Here is a 22261-nt window from a genome sequence, read left to right on the forward strand (position 1 = left end):
CAAGCTGCAGTCAGAGCATGAGGTGATCATCTCTGCTGCTTGAACAGACTCAAGTTGACAGTGGTCGATTCTGACTTGGTTTACTGTCAGATATCAACGTCTGTTATTGAAAAGTTTGAATAAAATATTTTAAATATCAAAATTACAGTTACATGTTATATGTTGCAGACCCTAAATAAAATAACAGCTGGAGCTGTTAAAGTATTTGATACGACACTTAAATCTGGCCAGAAATATTTTTTATTTCTTTTTTATTATTTTAAAATTGAATGTATTTTTGTCAGACATAAATAGAGCTTGAGTTCACAATATGAACGTCTGTGTATATTATTCATTTAGTCATCCGCTAAAATCCATTTAAATAAAAAAAAAGTCCTAATTTACCAAATGTCTGAGGTGATGCTAATGCAACTGTCATCTTTATATTGAGGTGCAATCAGAGTACCATCCTAACACTGATGTTCCAATTTAGCCTGTTAGATGACAGTACAGAAATACAGCTGCAGCTTTGAATCAGAAAATAAAACCCACCAGAATAAACCACTATCTGCCGATCAGAGGTTGGTTGTTTGATTCTCCCCGTTTTTGTATTTGCATCATTGCAGGCTCAAACACTTTCACAGTTTTGAGTGTATGTAATATGGATCTGTGTTAAAGGTACAGTGTACCTAGATAAATGTTTGGGGAATTGGGGTAACATGAACTCCAGTGTAAAGCAATCTGACAGGTCAACAAGACTACAAAAGCATCACATATCACAGTAATTACTGAGCTTAGTCTAAGGTTGACTGTCTGAAGAGAAAACCGCAGAGAGCTGCTGTTTCTGTAAATCATCACTGAAAACTACAAATGGCTGAACTTCCACAGAATATACAGTAAGATTAAAACTATAATGTTGATGTGGACTATTTGAAGAATTTATAAAGTTTATAGACTCACTCATTCATACACACACACACACACACACGCAGACTCACAATCATAATAATCCTTCCTTCAACACCTCCCATTTTCCATTTCCAGGCTACAGGGGACTTATTTCTAATCTGCTGAAACAGTGTGCTGTCCAGCTGCGCAATAGTTTGCCTGACTAGCATGTGTGTTTGTTCTGTTTGTGTTTGACTACTCTGGTCAGGTTGTACAGCAAGCTGACAGTGTCCCTCCTGGGATTTATGAAGTATTTCTGAATTCTGTGACAAAAACCTGTCACTTTATAGGTGTTGTTGATTTGAAATAGTATTTTACAGTCAGTATCATTGTGGAACAACAGTTTCAGCAATGTATTGGAATATATTCTGGAAACAAACAAACAAAAAAACAAACAAAATAAAAAAAGTTTTAATATGATAATGGTTTTTAGTCAGTAAAATTTGATTAGTTTACCTCCTGTAAAGAAAGTAGGTGAGTCAAATAGATGTCAGTGTTTCCTTCTTCTGAGGAGGAGTCAATGCAAAACTTAAACAAACTCCACTTCTACTTATGTGACTGCAGTGATGCTAACAGAGAACAGTGGACTCAGAGTTTATTATGATGGATTATAGAACAGGGCTGCTGGTTTTAACTATCTGCTGGGCAGGTGAAGATGAATAATAGTCAGGTTTCAAATTTTAAAACACGTTATCGTGATATTTCATGACATGTATTTTCTCTGTTGGCTTTGCAGGTATTGATGGTCAGACTCTGAAAGAATCTGAACCAGTTGTTAAAAGACCTGGAGAATCCCACAAACTGACCTGTACGGCTTCTGGATTCACATTCAGCAGCTACTGGATGGCTTGGGTCAGACAGGCTCCTGGAAAAGGACTGGAGTGGGTTGCATTTATCAGTACTGGTGGTGGCAGCATCTACTACTCTCAGTCAGTTCAGGGTCGGTTTACCATCTCCAGAGACAACAACCAACAGCAGCTGTATCTGCAGATGAACAGTCTAAACACTGAAGATTCTGCTGTTTATTATTGTGCTCGAGACCCACAGTGACTGAATCTGGTTGAGCAGCTGTACAAAATCCAGCAGCAATTTTATGCTAATATTTTAAGCAGAAATTCAAGTTCATGATTTGTTGCCAGTTTTAAATCAGTTGTGGGGAAATGCATAATCATGAAAACACACTGGCTGACACCAGGGCACTGACGTAGCAAAAGACAAATAACATATGGAAATTATGGAAGCATTTTGACCAAGTCTGACCCAAATCACAATATAGATGCAAATATTTATTACACTTTCTTCAACAAAACATTAAATGTCTCTCTATGTTGAGTCTATTTAATATTTTTTTTTATACCTCTGTGATGTTTAGTGAATAACAAACTCTGGATTTGACTTAAATCTGATCCCACAGCTGTACCAACTGTAACTGTACCACCGTGAAAGATATTTTCAGCTGTGAATCACACAAATGCTCACATAAAACACTTCACATACCAAATTAAAACAAATGTAATGACTCTCTCAGTCATTTAAAAGCTGGATTATTATTAGTTACTTACTGTTCTCCAGAGACAACAGCAAACATTACCTACTCTGCAGCTGAACAATCTGAAGATTGAACATTAACTGTTTTTCACAGCGCTCAAGTCTCAGTGACTGAAGCTGGTTCAGCTCCTGTACAAAAGCGAAACATCCATTTCTCATTAAAATATTCTGACATAAAAGTACCAAGAATGGCATCCCTACTCTCTAGGTTAAACACCAAATTGGCTCTAAAATCTTCTAATTTGTCAAAAAACAATAATCATAAACTGATTTAAGAACAAACATCAGTGCTGTTCAGTATCATCTGAACAAACATATTAACCTCCAACCCTGAAGATTACAGTTTTATATGAACAGCTTTTGACCTTTATAAAACAAAATCTGAATTTTGTCTTCTTTAATAGCAATGCTCCAAAGATGGTAAAAAAAAAAAATAAAAATAAAAAAAGTTGCTGTGTAGAAATGGTGCATTAGAAAATTGCTCGAAAAAATGATATGTTGGTTGCCATCACATGGAATACATGTACATGTGCTGCATGTTCTCATGTTAAACCTGCAGGGGGAGGTCTACGCAAACTCTTCCTCCTTCATTAACAGTCCATCAGCTGCCTCATGCAGACTGTACACGAACACTGAGATAGTTTTAAACATTTCAAGGATATTTTTCACAAAGTGGTGTTATTCAGTATTTAATCAATCAATGGAAAAAGCTGTAACTCTATACTTAATTAACGGTAAGATAATTTATTTAGTTTAATGTTTTTTGGTTTGTTTATTTTTGAAACTGTCACAATATTTCAAACAATATTTTAAAACATATTTAAAAATATGGTTTCTCAGATCAAAACATAAGGGAAGTAAAAGCTTCCCTTAACTGTCAGAAAGAGGGGACAAAATATTTACTTATTTAATCTCAATCTGAGATTTGAACTTTGGACTGATCACTGGAAGGAAGCAATAATTTGAATTTGTTTTTGCATAACAACCCGAACCATAAATACGTCAGTACATATAGAAAATGTTCTGACCAAATCAAAAACTTCTTAAATCACTTAGTCAATATTCTCATCATTTTAAATTTGTTTTAAAAAAGGTCTCATCAGCTACTTTTCACACATTACATTTTTATTAAATGTGCGAATATAGAGTGATAAAACAAGTTGTTTACAGAGAATGAGAGTGTGTCCTTCCTAAATTTAACAAAATCTCAAAAGGACAAGCTGTGACTTATACAACTTATAAAATGGCATGTAAAAGGTAATTAGATAATAGAAGAAGTATCAGGAACTCATCAAAGAACATTTATAATCTAATAAAAGAAAAAGAAAACTAACTGAATATAATAAATGAACACAAACAAACTGATAAAACATTGTTAAATGGTTTGAGGTTTTTATTGCATCACATTTAAGTTTTATTGTCACTGGATCCAGAAGTGATTTATTCAATAAAACACTTTCCATCAGCCTCCTCTGTGAACCATCAAGTTACCATCTTACATTGTGTATTTGATTTTGCAGAGGGAGGTCCATGCAAAACTTCCTCTTTATAAAAACACCAGAAGTAACGCCAACACGACCAGACAACACACTGATCAAGGTTTTCTTTGTGTTTGCAGAACCAGTTTGACAGAACTGAATAAGAAATGGAACAAATATTACAACTGAATATAATATTTGTTCTTTTAATTCATGGTGAGAAAACTTACTTTTATCCTATTTTTGTGATATCTGACCACCTGATGGCTAATTATGGTGACTGGTTTTATTACAGGAGTGTTTAGTGAGATCAAACTGGAGCAGTCTCCCTCTGACATGAAAAGACCTGGAGAGACAGTGAAGATGTCATGTGTCATTTCTGGTTATAGCATGACAAGCTACAATATACACTGGATACGACAGAAACCAGGGAGAGGTCTGGAGTGGATTGGATGGATGAGCACTGGTAACAATAATCCTACTTATGGAAGTTCCTTTCAGAGTCGTTTCCTGATGACTGAAGATGTTCCCAGCAGCACTCAGTATCTGGAGATCAGGAGCCTGACAGCAGAAGATTCTGCTGTTTATTACTGTGCTCGACAAGCACAGTGACTGAAGGCAGTGACAGGGCTGCACAAAAACCTCAATGACACCACAAATCATTATGATCTCTTCATCTTCTGAGTTTTATCTGCATTTATGAAATGGACTTACAGACAGTAAGAAATATTTAAATTAGACATGCATTTGAATTCATATCCATTTAATATTTCATGAATCACACTGGTATGAAACCATTTTGATCTGTCAAAACTATCAATAACATACTTTTTTCTTTTAATCAAATATTAAAACAACATTGCAAAGTGTTTTAAAAAAAGAAAGATAACCTTTTTTATTTTCACAGTGAAGTTAGAAGAAGAACATACCTAAATAAATGAAATGTGGAAAAAAACAACCTTCTGAGCAGCCTCATTTTCATGCAATTGACTGAAAATGACTGAAGCTCACACAACACATGTTTTTTTCAAGATGATCTCAAGTGTTTTTTATGCTCCATAGGCACCTGGTCTTACTTATCAATAATTCTTTAAACTTGATTAAACCAGGGTTGTTAAGAGTCAACATCTCAGTAAAATATTGTGTGATTCCAGGCCTCACCCCCCAAATCAAACATAACCACTAAATAAATAAATAAACAACAATAAATATGTTCACATGTAACTAGAGTCATTGGGTGCAACATGATGCCTTTTGGGTTTTTAGTAGGATCAGGTTACTCCATATTTTGTTAAACGTTTTTTTTTTTTTTTTTAATACACTTTGGTGCGATGGACAATCTGTATTTCTTGTTGCTGTGTGTTACTATGATTAGAAACCTGTGGAGGTGTTGGACTGAGTTACCTGTGATCATAAACAATGGATGGGCAACTCCAGTCCTCCAGGGACACAGTCTGCTGCAAGTGTTACTCCTGGAGTACTGGAGTTGCCCATCCACGTCATAAACTATGAATAGAGACGTGACTGTGATTGCAATAACTGGTTGTTTCACCAACTCCCTATAACTAAGACACAAGGTACCTTGTACAAAAGAAGTTTGCGGACAGATAAATGTAATCTGTTCTTGCAGTGGCTGCTTGATCTTCAGGTGACAACCAGACTTGCGCTTGTCTTCAGGATCGATCTCCCTGGCATGGCGGTGACTAATCTCCAAACTTTGTTGTATCAACACTCATTATTCACCACAGAAAGAAAAAGTAGTAATTTCTCCTCACTAGGTGTGTGTGTGTGTGTGGTACATCTGCCCTTTGCTTAGGATTAGCTGGTTTAAAACTATTGAAATTAATTTAGCTTCTGAATTTTTTCATTTTAGGTTTTGACTTTGAGTCCAGCCTGTCTGACCGTGCACTTTTCATGTAATATCAGCATAATGCAGAGTGAACTGAAGTAAATCGTATGACAGTTACTGAAACTGAAAACTTCATTATAAATTTGCATTGTTGGAATTTACTTTGATTTTATTCAACATCACAGTGATTTAAAGATCCATATATAGATCAAAAAAGCTATTTACGTTCAACAAGTACTGGGTGATCTGCACCACACAGGCTGCTGGGAAACAGATGGACTGTCCTGAAGCAATGGAAACAAATTCTACTCAGTCTGTTGGAAGATGGTTTTACCACACAGAATAGAAAAAAATATTGCATTGTTAAAACACAAAGAAGAAAATATAGATTAATCAGAATGATCTGAATGAAACAATAATTATTGTGATGGGTCTGTTAAGTTTCTCTTTTCATCACCCAAATTTAAATTGTGTTCACAGACCACTAATGTTTATCTACGCAAACTCAGGTCCTCCTATCAGGTATAAAAGCATGACATCACATTGTGGAGTGGAGATGACAGGATGTCACTTTCATCAACAACCATGTTTTCTTCAGCTCTGTTCCTGCTTTTAGTGGCTGAATGTGAGTTATTTTTCAGAATAATTACACTCTCCTTCTTTTTCAGTAAATGTTGATTAAATGCAACAAATCTTCTTTTTTATAGGTGTGAAGTGTGAACAGCTGATACAGCCAGAATCTGTGATCATACAGCCAGGTCAACTTCTGACCATCACATGTCAGGTCTCTTATTCTGTGAGCAGCTACTACACAGCTTGGATCAGACAGCCTGCAGGGAAAGGACTGGAGTGGATTGGGATGAAATACACTGGAGGTTCATACTACAAAGATTCACTAAAGAACAAGTTCAACATTGAGTTACAGACGTCCAACAAGATAGTGACTCTGAATGGACAGAACATGCAGCCAGAAGACACGGCTGTGTATTACTGTGCGAGACGCCACAGGAACACAAACCATCAGCAGACCTGAACGAAAACCTCTCAGAGCCTGAACACTTTGACATGAAGCCACCAGAGGAGGAGCTCTCAGACCATTAATGGTTTCAACACTGGATCATTGTTGTTAAAGAAAGATGTGTGAAATGTACAGCATGAAACCTTACACCATCATAATGTAATGAAGAAATAAAAAAAAAAACAAAAAAAAAAACAATAAATGTACAATCACTACATGATTATAAAATAGGCCTTACTGTTGGTGTAGTGTTAAGCACTGTGGACTCACAGCAAGAAGGTTGTTGGTTCAAGCCTTTGCTGTGGGGGAGGTTCGAATGGTGGCCCTTCTGTGTGGAGTTTCTATGTTCTCTTGGGTTTTATCTGGGTACTCTGGCTTCCTCCTACTAACCAAAGACATTTATGTGAGGTTAAATGATCACTCAAAATTATCCCTAGGGAGTGAGTGCGAGTGGTTGTTTGTCTCTCTCTGTTGTTCCTTAGATGGACTGGCAACCTGTTCAGAGGGTACCCTACCTCTCTGCTAACTGCTGGAATGGGTTCCTGCTTCTTCTCAACCCTTAAATGGACTAAGCGTTGTAGAAAATGGGTGGATGAATGGATATTGTGAAATAATGAAAATTTTATTTTTGCTAATTTAAACTTTAAAACATAGTTTTCACACAACTAGTGAAACAGGATCAAATGTGTTAAAGTAGTAATCAGCAAACAGGAATCAGCAAAAGACATTTCAAAGTCCAAAAACATAGAAGAAAAAAGAACACAAGAAAATATGAAAAGTCATATCTTGGTAATTTGACAAGTAATGGTAATGGTGACAGTGGATAAAGGACTGATTTTAATGTGTAAATATTATACTGTGCACTCAATGTCAATTTTCTGTAGATTCTGTCATTATAAAACCACATTTATTCTTAAGTACACATCTCACTGATTATTTAGTGGAATCGGTGTTCACTTCATTTAGGAGTCACACAAATGTTGGCAGTAAAACTGATAAAAGTGTAAAAAAAATGGCTAACTAAAAATGTAAATCCAGTCGCCACCCCCTTCACTTACCAGTATATCTTTCGGTTGAGGATTTCCAGTTGCAGTCTCAAGTGTTTTCATCTTGGCTTTAATTTCAGGTGAGTGCTGATAGGAAATAATTTTCCAAAAATCTGCTGTCATCTTAACTCTGTGTTTCTTTCAGCTGCTGAAGGTCAGTCCCTGACCTCCTCTGAGCCGGTGGTCCACAGACCAGGAGAACCAGTCACTCTGTCCTGTAAAGTACAAGGACTTCCTCTTGCTTGGCTGCACTGGATTAGACAGAAACCAGGAAAAGGACTAGAATGGATCGGACGCATTGATAGTGGAACTGGCACAATATTTGCCCAAAGTCTCCAAGGCCAGTTTTCCATCACCAAAGACACATCCCAAAATCGTGTGTATTTGACAGTGAAGAGTCTCAAACAAGACGACTCTGCAGTTTATTATTGTGCAAAAGTGACACAGTGACACAAGAGGCAGAAACGCAGAACAAAAACTGATCAACACTGATGTCTGTGGGAGATGTGGTGAAGCATATCAGTCTTTCAAAACGTGTTAACTTTAAGCCCCAGTGTGTGAGAACTACCCAAATCTACCGGTGCACTAAAGGAATGTAAACAACAGAGTAGTGCCATTTAGGCAAGTTATCACCACTGCTGTAGCAGCAGAGTCAAAAATGTAAAAACGTCAACAGCTTACATAAGTTGGGGTGTTTTGTCACGGGTTTAGGGGGGGAAATGACATATAATTCTATTTTGTTGTCAATGCCAATAAGTTACAAGCATGCTCTCCATGTATTTGGTACCAAGCTACTGCTAATAGCTATGACATCATGTGAAATGTGACTAGAAGGAGGACATCAGCTTGTGCTCCCCTTTACAAATCAACATGAGGAATAATTCTTGGAAAATATGGCTGAAATAAGGGCATGGTCACCTACTGGTATGGTTTTTGTGAAACCAGCTACTGAAAACTGTTGCAAAGGCACTTTTCCACTGTAGGCTAACTAACAAATTAGCCACATCTGCTGTTTTATTTAGCAAGTAACAATAAATCATACAGGAGGATAAAATAGTTGCTGGACTACTCACCCTGTTTCCACCTTAACGTCTAAATAAACTTTACTGTCAGACTGATTTAACTTGTCCAGCAGAAAGCTGTAACCTCCCTGTTACTTTTTAAGTCCCCGTCCCTCATAAGTTGTGTCCATTTGGTAAACATTCCACCAATATAGACTATTGTTTTCGCCTGGTTTTCACTGCTTTTTCTTTTGTTGGCTATTTTTTCTTCCCTCTTACAATATAAAGTGTGAATGGGCCTTCATTCTAATGGAAAATGGAAAGTGAAATTATCCACGTGTCCTCTACTTGTTTCTCCTCTTCCTGACAGCACACAGCTAAAATGTGTAAGGCTAACAAGTTTTCCAGTTGCAGATATTTTAATCAAAGATGGCGATGCAACATGGCTGCCTTCTGCAGGGTGCACCCCCACCTATGTATTTATAGATAACCTATTCAAAGCTGTGAAAATGCTTTCGTTTGGATGTGACTGTGATGAGACTTTGGTAAAATATGTATATATGAAAGCAATACTTGATTTTTGTTAACAAAAAGTCAAAAGTGTTACACAGTGTACTTTTAAAGATTGTTTTATGGCATAATTAAAAAGATCCATTTTTTTTCCTGGATTTTTGTTCTGTATTTATAAGAAGACAGCTATTCTGCAAATATGAAATGAATTATAGTAAATCCATCCTGTAATCATACCTGAAACTCTAGCAACTATAAAGTTAATCAACCATTACAAAGTAATTTGATGAGTCTGGAGACTGCTTCTTAATAATTTTAATGTGTTTTTATGTGGTTTTGTAGTCATATTTTTTTTTTTTTTAATTTAGCTTGCACTTACCTTCCTACTCATATAAATTATCATCGATGTGTCTGGTACAATTCCCGGCTGCCTACATACACAGAAAAAACAGAGATACATAGAAAATCCACTTTTGGCATAATCTTTGCAAGAGAAGTAGATCCAGGGTTTATAGGTGCCTTGTCTCAGCAGTTATCTATCTCCATCAAAGCTACTTCATTCTGCTTATGTATGAATTTATGTGATAAGTGTAACGATGCCCAAGTGAAGTCCAGGCTTCTACATTTATGCAATTCAAAACACAGCAAGTGAAAGATAATATCCAAACAAAAATCCAAACAGTGCGAAACTATGATAAAGTACAACACACAAAGAGTAATTAAAATCTTGCAAACTGAAACATTTAGTAATTTAAAATCATAAAGATTATTAAGAATTGAGCTAAAAACAAAGGTCCTGTAAAAGACACATGGATTGTCTAAACTGGACCCTGACCTCGTAGTGTACCAGAGAGTATACTAATACTAATACTTCTTTGGATAAAATTGGACGACTTCAAGTTCATAAAATGATACTGAAGATATACTTCCCAAAAAGAAAATCATCTATCATTAAATATGTAAGTCTCATCTGCATCTCCTGACGGAGACTTCTGCCAACGTTCACACACCTTGATGTGATTGGTCTTTCAATTAAAGGGAATGGTATGACTGACAGATGATTTCATTTAACCTGAATGTTAAAATCAGAGCTACTGAGACTAAACCTGTCACTAAGCAGGTTTGTCTAATGGAACATGTTACCATGGTAACTGTCCCAGAGATCATCTGAATTCACTCTCTGAAATGGAAAACTCTCTAACTGTTTTCTCTAACTCTATGCGAAATGACTGAGTTTTGACTTCATCTGATTTTTTTTAAATAGGCCTACATTACAGAAATGTTTTTTTTTTCTTTTAACCAAGATTCTGGACTTTCTGTGGATACATTTACATTGCTAACCTGACAGACTGTCAAACTGGATGTTTAATCCCACAGCAACCACTTTTTCAATTCTTTAATAATTTCAATCCCCAAATACTAACTCATTAACTGTAACAGTGTAAAATAAATTAATAAACATGAGGTCGATGTGTGTCTCAAAGTAAATTTTCTTCATCTGCAAATAAAAGAAAATGAAGTATTAATCATTAGATAAGTTTAAAAATCAGTTTTACTTAATTTTTTTCTCAGTTTTCCTTCTTGAATTTGACCTTTAAAAAGTTTGGGGGTGTAGGAGGAGCTTATGTAAACTGAGGAGAATCTGAATCATATAAAAGGTGAATTCATGGGTGTTAAACACAGCAGCTGTCATCATGGCTAACACAGAGCTGACAGTGTTTGTTGCAGTTCTCCTTGTTGTAGGTGGTGCTGAAGGTCGGAGCATTACAGAGTCTGAACCAGCAGTTAAAAGACCTGGAGAGTCCCACAGACTCACCTGCACAACATCTGGGTTTAGCTTCAGTGGAGAAGTGTGGAACTGGATCAGACAGGCTCCTGGTAAAGGACTGGAGTGGATTGCTTTGGTGCACACATCCAGTACCCCCATCTATTACTCCCAGTCAGTCCAGGGTCGATTTACCATCTCCAGAGATGACTCCAGCAGTAAGTTTTTCTACAAATGAACAATTTAAAGACCGATGACACAGCAGTGTATTACTGCGCCAGGAGAGACACAGTAGGATGAAGAGTTAGAGGGGTCTTACAAAAACCACTTCCTCTTTTCTCTCTGTAACAAGGAGGATGTTATTTCTGCTTTCATCTAATTTCATTAAGAAAATAACCTCAATTAAAACATGGATAATATGTACTTGTAACATACTAATTTGTGTGAAAAGTTAAATTTCCCAACATCCAAATATATTTTACCATAACGTATAGTTCACTGTGAGAACAGCAGAGATCACATTATTTCATTTTCTAAATTGGATTCCCATTAAAAACCTTAGAAAGACCATCAGTTAACTTGAGCAAAACCTGTTAGTGCCTGATTATATTTGTACATGAAATCAGAGGAAGATATAAGACCACCTACTTACATTGTCAAGACCCATAAAATAAGATGTTAGCCACTATATCATGCCCAAAGTATTCTTTCATCTGCCTTTATATGCATAAGTACTGAAGTGACATCCCATCATTAATTTATACAGGTTTAACAGGATGTTGGCCCACCCTTCGAAGTAAAAACAGCTTCACGTTTTCTGGGAAAACTTTCCACAAGGTTGATGAGTATTTGGGAATTTTTGACCATTCATCCAGAAGCCCTTTTATGAAGTCAGACGATGATGTTTCATAAGAAGACCTGGCTCGCAGTCTCCACTCTCCTCCACCCCAACGGTCTTCTACCCTGTTGAGGTCAGGACCTTGTGCTTCATGTGCTTCACTTTAATAATCCCATCAGAAATTATGTAGAAATGATGGGGACCATTTTGGTTTCTGTTTCCACAGGCGTGCATTATCCAAGGTTCATATAAAATACTGTGGTATTCAAAGACCACATATTGTATATTTTCAGTTTCCATGTTATACAATGTTTTCTATAAAACACAGCACACCACCAACTCTCCTGTCACAGTATCCTGCAGTATAGTTCTGTATCTGCTGGCTGGTCATATAGCACTAGCATTTCTTTTATTTTTTTTTATCTTGATTCCCTCCTCTATTATATGTACAAATTGACATTTAATCAGCTTGTACATATGGAGTCCATCTCTTCTGCTCTGGTGTTTTCAAAGCATGGAGAGAGTCTCAGTCTGTCCTGTAAAGGATCCAACTTCACATTTAGCTGCTGTGTTATGTGCTGGATCAGGAAACCTGCAGGAAAACCACTTGAATGGGGAGTGATAAACTTTTCTGATGCCAACAGAAAAGATTGTGTGAACGAATCCTTCAGGGATTAATGTAGGCACAGTTTTCAAGGATATGAACATATATATTTATTTAAAAAAAAAAAACCCAGAAACCTGAAAGTGGTGGAAGAAACCCACAGACACACCTGAAACCAAGACTGGTTCACATCAACAGCAGAACTCATGAGCATGGCTAAAAGAAAAGAGAAAACAGGACAATCATGTTGATGTAATCATGAGAGCAGGGGTGTCTAAAGTCACCTGCTGTCCTGCAGGTATTGGTTGTTTTGTACTGCAGCATGAATCCAATTAATGTGTCAACATGTTGGGCAGAACTGGACAAAACACTGTGAGGAGAACCATTTATTTTATTTTGGGTGTGTTGGAGCAGGGAGACATCTAAAACCTGCTGGATTGCATCCCTTAAAGACTGGAAACGGATTAGACAAATAAACCATGGAGCTGAAATATGATACTGCTTTAATAATTGGAATCATTCACCTCTGCTGAAACATTCAACAGTAGACATGTTTTTGTACGAGTCTCTCTCAATGTGTCTACTACGGCCTGGATGTCTTTGGATCTGGAACTATAGTTTATGTAACCGGTAAGAACAAATACTTATTTTCCTTTAGTTTTCTTATATAATAGATTTTAAAACGCATTTGAAGTCATGTTCTGCTGCTTCAGGATTCATGTGTTAGTTTTTCATTATCAGAACAGAACTCTTCCTGCAGCCATCATTTCAGAAGAAAACTAAAAATATGTTTTAATGATGCCAAATAAGAAAGACTACATTTTAATACTTTCCTTCAGCCAGATTCATCGCCCTGAAAAATATGAACCAGAACCAAATGAGCAGTATAGACCAACAGGCCAGATGTTTTTTAGTGTCTGGGGAGGCTTTAATAAAAGTAAATTAAAGAAAATGATTGAAACTTGAACGTAGCAATAGAAATGACACAGGTTTAAGCACACACACAAAGCCATAAGAAGTAATGGAAAAACAATCTGACAGATTTTAACATCAGAGTTAAGCTGCTGGTGGGACTAAATGAAAAAAACAACAATGGACAGTCATGTTGATGTTAACATTAGAGAACCACATCATGACACTAAAATATGATTCTGCTTATTATTTGGATTCCTTCACCTGAGCTGACACATTCAGCAGGAGACATGTTTTTGTATGAGTCACTCTCAAAGTGTATACGACCTCTTTGGTTCTGGGACAATAGTGTATGTAAGAGGTAAGAACTAACATTTAATTCTCTTTCTGTCGGTTTATTGTGGAAGTAAATGTGTCAAAGTTGCTTTCTGCTGCTTCAAGCTTCACATGTTAATTATTTTATCATTAGAGAATCATGCAGACATTGTTACAGAAGAAAAACGTAATTCCCGAAAGCATGTTTAAATTTCACTAAACGACTAAACTTATTCTTTGTTTCTTTATCAGTGATGATACAAAGATTTCATTTTTAGATATCTTCAGTCATTCTGCCACACTGTTGGCTTACAGGAAAATGTTTTATTTTAATAAAGTACATGAAATCTGTCTTGTAAAACAAGTTTAATTGAAACCAAATCTATAAGAGCTAAGTATTTAACTTGAGAACTCAAAAATAACATGAAAAAAGAAATGACCTGAAATGAACATATGGAATAAAAAGTTGAATGTCAGTAAATTTGTCTTCATACCTTTAATAAAACGCATGGAGGATATAGAATCCACAATACAATCCACAATCTGTAGAACATTTGTTTTAATTAAATTATTTCTATGTCTGGTTGAAAAATTTATAATGTAAAGCAAAAGACTGCAATATGAGAGACAAAGAAGTATTAAAAAAGTAATACATCGTATGTTTTGTTGTGAATATAATCTGCATATTTATATTGTTTATACTTAAAAAGAATGTGAAATTTAATTAAATCAAATCAAATTCTAAATAAAATAAATGGGACTTTTTGAAGAAAACAATATGTTTTTTCAGAAAAACATTGATGAGTTTGGACAAAATCTGGTGTTAATGTGGTTAAGTTTCAGCAGCCATACTTGCATAGAACTGACAACATAAACACCAAAACTGGAACCAAAAAAAAGAAGAAAAGTTGTGAACTTGTTTTTTTTTAGACCTTTTTTTTATTTTTTAAAGCAGGGAATGGAGAAAAAACATTTTCATTTAAATAATCTAAAAATAAATGAATAATGGAAATGTAAAATTGCCATAGCAGACACACAGACAGATCAGAACTACACTGGTGCGTAAAAACAATTGTGTTGATATTAACGTTTGAAAAAAAAAATCATGGAGGCAAAAAATGCAATATTATTTAGACTGATGTACCTCAGCTGAGACACATCCAGCTGCAGACAGGTTTTTGTACGAGTTTCTCTCATCGTGTATGGTAGGGGTTACTACTACCTCGATGTCTTCGGTTCTGGAACAATAGTGTATGTAACAGGTAAGAACAAACAATTATTTTTAACAACAATTATTTTTCTTTAATTGTTAATAATAGGAGTTAAGTGTGTTTAAAGTTAGTTTCTGCTGCTTCAGGCTTTACATGTTAGTTTGTTACATGCAATAATTCACGTGGCCATTTGGAGAAAAAGATGTATATAGTTCTTTAAAATGGATTTAATCTCACAACAAAAGTAATAATACAAATATGTAGTTTCTGACCATCTACAGTAATTCTGGGACATTTATTAAGTTCCCATAAACGTTTTATAATTGAAAATTTTTTTGAGAATTGCCTGTAAATGTGTTATAAAACATTTTTATTTGAAAATAAATGTATAAAATTAATAAACAGTCTAACATTTAACATTTAAAATGATATATCAAGTATTTTACAAGTAAGTTAAAATGGAACAAAAATGCACGAGTATAATGTATAAAATTTACATTTTAGTTAAATAAATGTTTATACCTTCATGCAATAATTACTGTCTGATATGAAAATAAATACTTGAATCAAATAAATTTAGCTTAAATTAATATATCACTTTTCTCACTACTGTTGATGATATTTCTATTTTTTGCTATCAATACTTAATAAAATTTGATTGAATTTAAGACATTTATGTTTTCTGCTTATATAGTGAATAGACAAATTTCTGATACATACTGAATATTTGATAAATATTTATAATATTATATTTAATATTTATTATAATAAATAAAATGAGTGAAATACGTTTCATCATGGATGAACAAGGTATGTTGTTACATTGTTTAATTTGTTTATTTTGGAGACAGAAAAAAAAGTCAAATTCGCCACTATAGATGTTGATGTTTATTTACATCATACCAAAGAGACAAAGAAAAATGATTAAAGGCAACCAAAGCTTCATTCTATAAAAGCCTCCAACCAGGCCAGAAATCTGGGTGTAGTGATGGACTCAGACCTAATATACCAACGTAAAAGATCTGATGACACATCAGCACCTGGGAAAACTGGTTCAAAAACTGGTGTTTGTCTTTAGTCTGCTTGATTATTATTAAAGTGTTTCAAAGGTTGGGCATAAAAAAAAAAACAAAAACGTTTAGACAACTGCAGCTTATTCAGATCTCTGCTACTGGAGTCCTCACTAAGACCAATAAAGTGGACCACATCAGTCCACCTGTGAGGTTTTTACTCTCGTCTCATCAGAAGAGAGACTTTAATGTTCTGCTGCTGGTTTGTAAAGCTCTTCATGGTTTAGGAACCAAATACTTCTGTAACCTCTTGACCTAGTATTAACTAACAAGCAGTGGTGTAGTGGTCCCTCAAGAAGTGGGTTGTTTTTTGTTTTTTTTAAAAAACAGAAATAAAGCAGCCCAGGAAAACACTCTTTCAGAAAAAGTGACATTTAACACGACTATGTTTAGTTTACCCCAAAAATCTATTTGTATATTTACTCATTGTCACATAATTTCTGCTCTTTGGTTTCAGGGAGGAAGAGTTATGAAATGACTGAACCAATACTGGTACACAGACTAGTGAGAGAAAGGTTCATGGACATACATAGATATGTCTTTATTATATCGAAGTTCAGGCTAAAGTTAATAACTCACAGCACCAGTTTAGCATGGGGAACCTTAGCTAAGCTGCTGGGTAACGTAGGTACATGTGTTGGGATGTTTGTAACTGTAAAAGCAGCATCACAGGAGCTTTAGAAGTGGATATACTCAATGCTGACCTAAAAAGAAGTGGCTTCACTCCATATACCCGCATATACCCCGGACCACACCACGGCTAACAAGTACCAGTTCAGTGATACAAACATTCACACAGTTAACAACAGTTTCTGTGTGTGTGTGTGTGTGTGTGTGTGTGTGTGTGTGTGTGTGTTTGTGCTGCTTGTTGCTGCTCTTTAAGCTCCAGATGAGCAGATTGTGAAGCCCGTGGTGAGTGTGTACCCAGCAGCATCCAGAGTCCAGGGGAAGGATGTACTCATGTGTCTGGCCTCAGACATGTCTTCTCCTCTGCTACGGTTCTCCTGGAGAAGACAGAAAGAAGACGGTCCTGAGGAGGAGTTTCGTCCTGCTGATGGAGATCATCTGGCCATCAGAGAGTCGGGACGCCACGCCGCCATCTTGTTGATCGATCATCGAGACAACAGCACATATAAATACCGCTGCTACATCGACTACTATGGTGAAACAGTGGAGGCCCAAACACAACAAGGTAAAGAAGGCCTGGTCATCAGCAGAGATTTAGCTGAACATGCTGTAGAGCAGAGGAGCAGAAGATTCACATTTCTAACAGAAACTCCAAATATTCCAGATGTCATTTATTTTCTCTTTCAGAGGTTCCAGCTTGTGCAGCCTGTCCTCCAGAGAGACAACCAGAAGTCCTGCCAACGCTGCAGGAAGTTGATGGTAAGATCCCCCGCTGGTTTTCTGCATGGACAGCTTCAATGTACAATCAGGGCACTAAGACAGCTTGTGTGACTGTAGGTCTGTAGATAATCTGCAAAGAAAAAGAAAAACTTTGCGTGAACCTTTATCAGACGGGGTTTGTGGAGGATATGTGTCTTACTCCTGTAGTTTTGTACTTCCTCACTGCGTCAGCCAGATGTTTATTCAAAAGCTTATTGAACATCTCACATCAGCAGAAATGAAAACTCTTATGTACAAAATTTTCCACATGAACTCTTCTCACTTCAAGTCACACAACAGTCGTCGGACACTAAAGATCTGCTCAGATGATGTGATGAGAACAAACTGTGAGAACTTCCAGGGCTGTGAGAACATGAAAAAGAACATCGTCTTCTTGCAGCCCAGGAAGAGAGCAATGTCTCTGTTCTTGACTAGAACATAAAGACCTTTAAACCCGCTGAAAACTACCTGCTCAGCACCAAACAGCAGACAGACCATAATATGTCAGAGATCAGCCTGAAAGTTTATAAAACTGTCTTTTTAGATTTGGACTTAACATTTTATCAGTGATGTGTGATAAATAACCTGTCTGTTTGTCTGTGTGTGTGTGTGTGTGTGTGTGTGTGTGTGTGTCAGTGTCCTTCCAGTCTGAGTGCAGGGTGAAGCTGCTCTGCCTGCTGTACACAGTGCTGACAGTGAAGAGTCTGCTTTACTGCTGTGGACTGCTGATGATGGTCAGAAACAAGGGACCATCCACCATCTTCACACATGCTGACTGATTGTTTCCTGCTGACTTTTCTCTCCATCAAATATCATCAATTCATCTCATCGATCCCTTTGATCAGAACTGACAAATGGTTGTTATAACATGTAGTTAACTATAAATGTTTTCATGCAGATTTTATAGAATTATTGTCAGAATTTACAAACATATTCTCATTTATATTTGCTGACATGCAGTGAAGCTTCTGAAGGAAAGTTTTTGTCCTTAGTGTCTTTCAGCTTTCTGTTGGTTGACAATTTTAATAATTCTTTAGTGTTCCATAAACTTATTTTTATTTGCCATGTTTAATGTTTTTCTTTCACAAACATCTTATTTTTAATGATGAAAAAATAAATGAATAATTCATAAATATTCCAGCATGTCATTTTCTCCATGTTGTCACATATCACATCACTCAGTGAAGCCGATGAATGATATAATTCAACATAACAATATTAAAATTAAACGTTTAACACTCATAAAATCAACAGAAATAATTAACAAAGAAAAAAAAAGACCAACATTAAACAACAGAGATTAAAAGTCTAAACAGGAGAGTTTTCTAAAACTTAAAGTAGTTCTGACTCAGCACTTCTGATGCTGACAAAGCAGATTAACTTCTTGATCTTATTGGTGCAATTCAAGAAAACCACACCACAAAATGTGTCGAAATTAACTATAAAGGTTTGGTTATATACTAATGGTGTGTCAAACATGTTAAATGTTTTCATAATTATGAGTAAGGTCATGTAAAATACTAAAAGAAAAAAAAAAAGAATAAAATAGAAAAACCCCGTAGGTCCATCCAGGTGTTTGAATCATGTCTCATTAAGTTGACAGAATATTTACATTCTGGAGTCCAGTAGCTATCACAACAGGTTTAAGAATCCACTATTCTCAACTCTTATGAAAGGGAAGGAAAGTGGTGAAATGCAGACATGGTCTGCAGGTACGCCATTTTTATATGTTTCATTCATGTAATGAAACAGGCAAACATGAGGAAGGACATACAGAGCACACTGCAGGCAGGACCACCCTGCCAGTGGGACTCCACAGAACATGAGGAGCTGAAGAACTTAAACTGTTAACTTTTGTGTAATAAACATGATGGAAACTGTGTTCATAAGGCAAGACTGTTAAAAATCAAACCAGTTTGAATTGACTAAAAATGTAGCTCTGATGAAGATGAACAGATTCTTCTGAAGACTCTGCAGGAGGTTTTTAATCAACTTTCGCCCTAAAATAATGAGATCTGAGCTGAACAAACATTGACGTCTTGTCATGTTTTTATGAGACATTTTTTAAGGAGACACATGAAGCAACATGACTTGTTTGTTTCAGTGGTTTATGTTTCTGTCTGTGGTTTGTATCATTTTCATGAACAATAACAGAAGTTTAGTCGGCTGCTGGGTTTCTTCTAAAAGCTAAAAACTCTCATTCCAGCAACTTTCACATTTTCAGACAAATACAATATAATAAAATGAGTGTCAAGAGGAGAAATGTCTGAGAACATGAGGTTGGAGTTATTTTAGTGATCGTCAATAAATGTTCTACAGAAGGTTTTTCTTCCATCAAAGTTCATTTCTCAGCTCTGAGGTCAGGATTTGAGCTGTTTCTCTCTCAGACGAAGAACACAGATCTTCCTGAAATGATTTTTTCAGCACGGTTGATGCGTCTAACAGTCATTGTGTTATTAACGTGAAAAGCCACAGCTAAAGGTGTGGAGGCTGCAGAGAAACCCACACAGCTACAGGAAAGGAAGTTTGATCGGCTCTCAGCAGATGTTTCTTTTCTAATAACCACTGAGAACAGATTTACATCTGCTGCTGAACACACTCATCATCTCCCTCCATCTCTGCTTTCTTTCTTCGGCTTTGTGGAAACTTTTCTTCACCAGTGAGACCTCCACACACACAGTTAAACAAAGTTACCCACCTAACTTTATTCTGTTGATATTCTTAACTTGAAGATTATAAATGGTGCCTTTGCAAAACTTTATTTTTACTTTAAGTTAATAAAATTTGTATAAATATGATGAGAAAACAAAACAAGAGCTTATCCCTAAAGTAAATATAGGTGACTGAAAGAAAGATGCATTTAATATTGTATATCTAATTTTAGGAATACAAATGAGAAACATTAACATTTGTAATGTTATTGTTTTCCATTCTTGGTCTGAACCCCGACACTTATTTACTATTTCTCTGATGCCAGAGGACACACTCCACTTACTCTGCTGGGCTGCAGCTCATAAACACAAACTAAAACAACTGTTATTTATTAACGTTATGAAGGAAAATTATTATTTGATATAATAATTTCTCAAGTGCTGAACTTCAACTCTTAGTTTTATGTTCCATCGCTGCACAATTGCTGCATATTGTTGCACTGTGATGGACTGTCCAGTGTGTACCCTGCCTGTACCCCTGCCTACCCAGCTTCCCCATAACCCTTAATAGAAACAAGTGGTTAAGAAAATGACTGACTGACTATTATTTTATTATTGTTGAGTTATAACAGTGGCTGCAGTATTAATGCCTGTTACTGCTGATAAACTCCCACACCATGGTTCACTCTTCTTCCTTCCTGTCACTTTATGAAGCATCTCCACTAGGACATGCCACATTTACTGTACTATATCGGCCCTGCATGGGTAAACATAACAATCTCAAACACAAACACACACACAAAAAAAAAATCAAGTAGTTAATGAACTTGCTCAGTTTGAGACTCAAGATTCAAATTTCAACTTTAATACATTTTACTATTTTTGGACAGACAAAAAAAGGAAGAACAAAGACAAGCTTGTGCATAATTTCAGCATGGCACAACAGTGATGTCGAGTTGTATTTTGAGGTTGGTGTCCTGTGTTAGGGGTGCGGTTGCCTGGGAAATCAATTATCATCACTAATATATCTTTATAATTATAATTTTCTTTACCATTGCATTGATCAGAGTCATTATTATCATCATTCTTTCTGTATTGTTCTGTTTTCCCACCACACTCACTTTATGAATGTATTTGTTGTAGTCTTAAATATTGTAAATTGTGTAAAGCATGTCTGTATATTTATTCATTCATTCATCACCCTAACTGCTTGGTCTGATTAAGGGTCACTGGGAAGCTGGAGCCTATCCCAGCAGTCTTTGGGCAAAAGGCAGGGTACATCCTGGACAGCTTGCCAGTCCATCACAGGGCCACGCAGAGCCAAGCACACACACTCACACTCACTCCTAGGGGCACTTTAGATCAACCAATTAACCTAACATGCATGTATTTGGACGGAGTACCCCGAGAGAATCCACGCATACACAGGAAAAACATGCAAACTCCACACAGAAAAGCTACTGTCCAAACCTCACCCAAGCTGAGGAATCGAACCAGCACTAACCACTATTCCACCGTGCAGGCCCTGTGAATATTTGTAATTTTCCTATTTTATCTAATCCATTTAGATCATATATCACCCTCTTTAGCTACATAAACAGTGACTGACAAAATAGACCAACAAATACAGTGAAAGTTGGAATTTAGTGGAGCTCAGAACAGATTTGTAAATGGCTGTAAATTCACAGAACTCAAGAAGAACTGATGGAGCCATTTTCAGTCAGCTTAACATTTCTACTGTAATCGAGTGTTTGTGCTCTTTGCCATCCCTCCTACAAACAACTGTTGTTTCTGTGGAGGTTTGTTGCCTTAAGAACACCACCTCTCAGAAGTAGTACGCAAATGTTAGTGGTTGTTTAAAAACTCTGCAAATGATTGAAACACTTGCTTGCAGTGTGTTACCAAGTGCAGGAATATTTGGTGTTATTGAGGGTAAACATTCGTGCTGATTTCTGTTATTAACAAGTCTAAACAGTCACTTGCTGCACATTTATAATTACAGCACATTGCACTTCCTGTGATAGCAAGCTAACCAACAGCCCACAAATCAGACTGCTGCTGCTGACTGACATCTCAGCTGTCGCTGCTGTGTGGCTTCATCATCTTGCGTTGGATCTGACAGCAGAAACCCT

At 36.3% G+C, this 22261-nt stretch overlaps 1 gene segment (V, D, J or C); it reads left to right on the forward strand.

Moving 5' to 3' along the window:
- The first annotated feature begins 4226 nt into the window (after positions 1–4226).
- LOC306765560 (immunoglobulin heavy variable 7-4-1-like) lies at positions 4227–4565 on the forward strand. The segment is given in 1 exon: positions 4227–4565.
- Positions 4566–22261: the final 17696 nt, after the last annotated feature.

The sequence above is a fragment of the Telmatherina bonti genome (genome assembly GCF_933228915.1).
Source record: "Telmatherina bonti genome assembly, chromosome: 14".
Taxonomy (NCBI): domain Eukaryota; kingdom Metazoa; phylum Chordata; class Actinopteri; order Atheriniformes; family Telmatherinidae; genus Telmatherina; species Telmatherina bonti.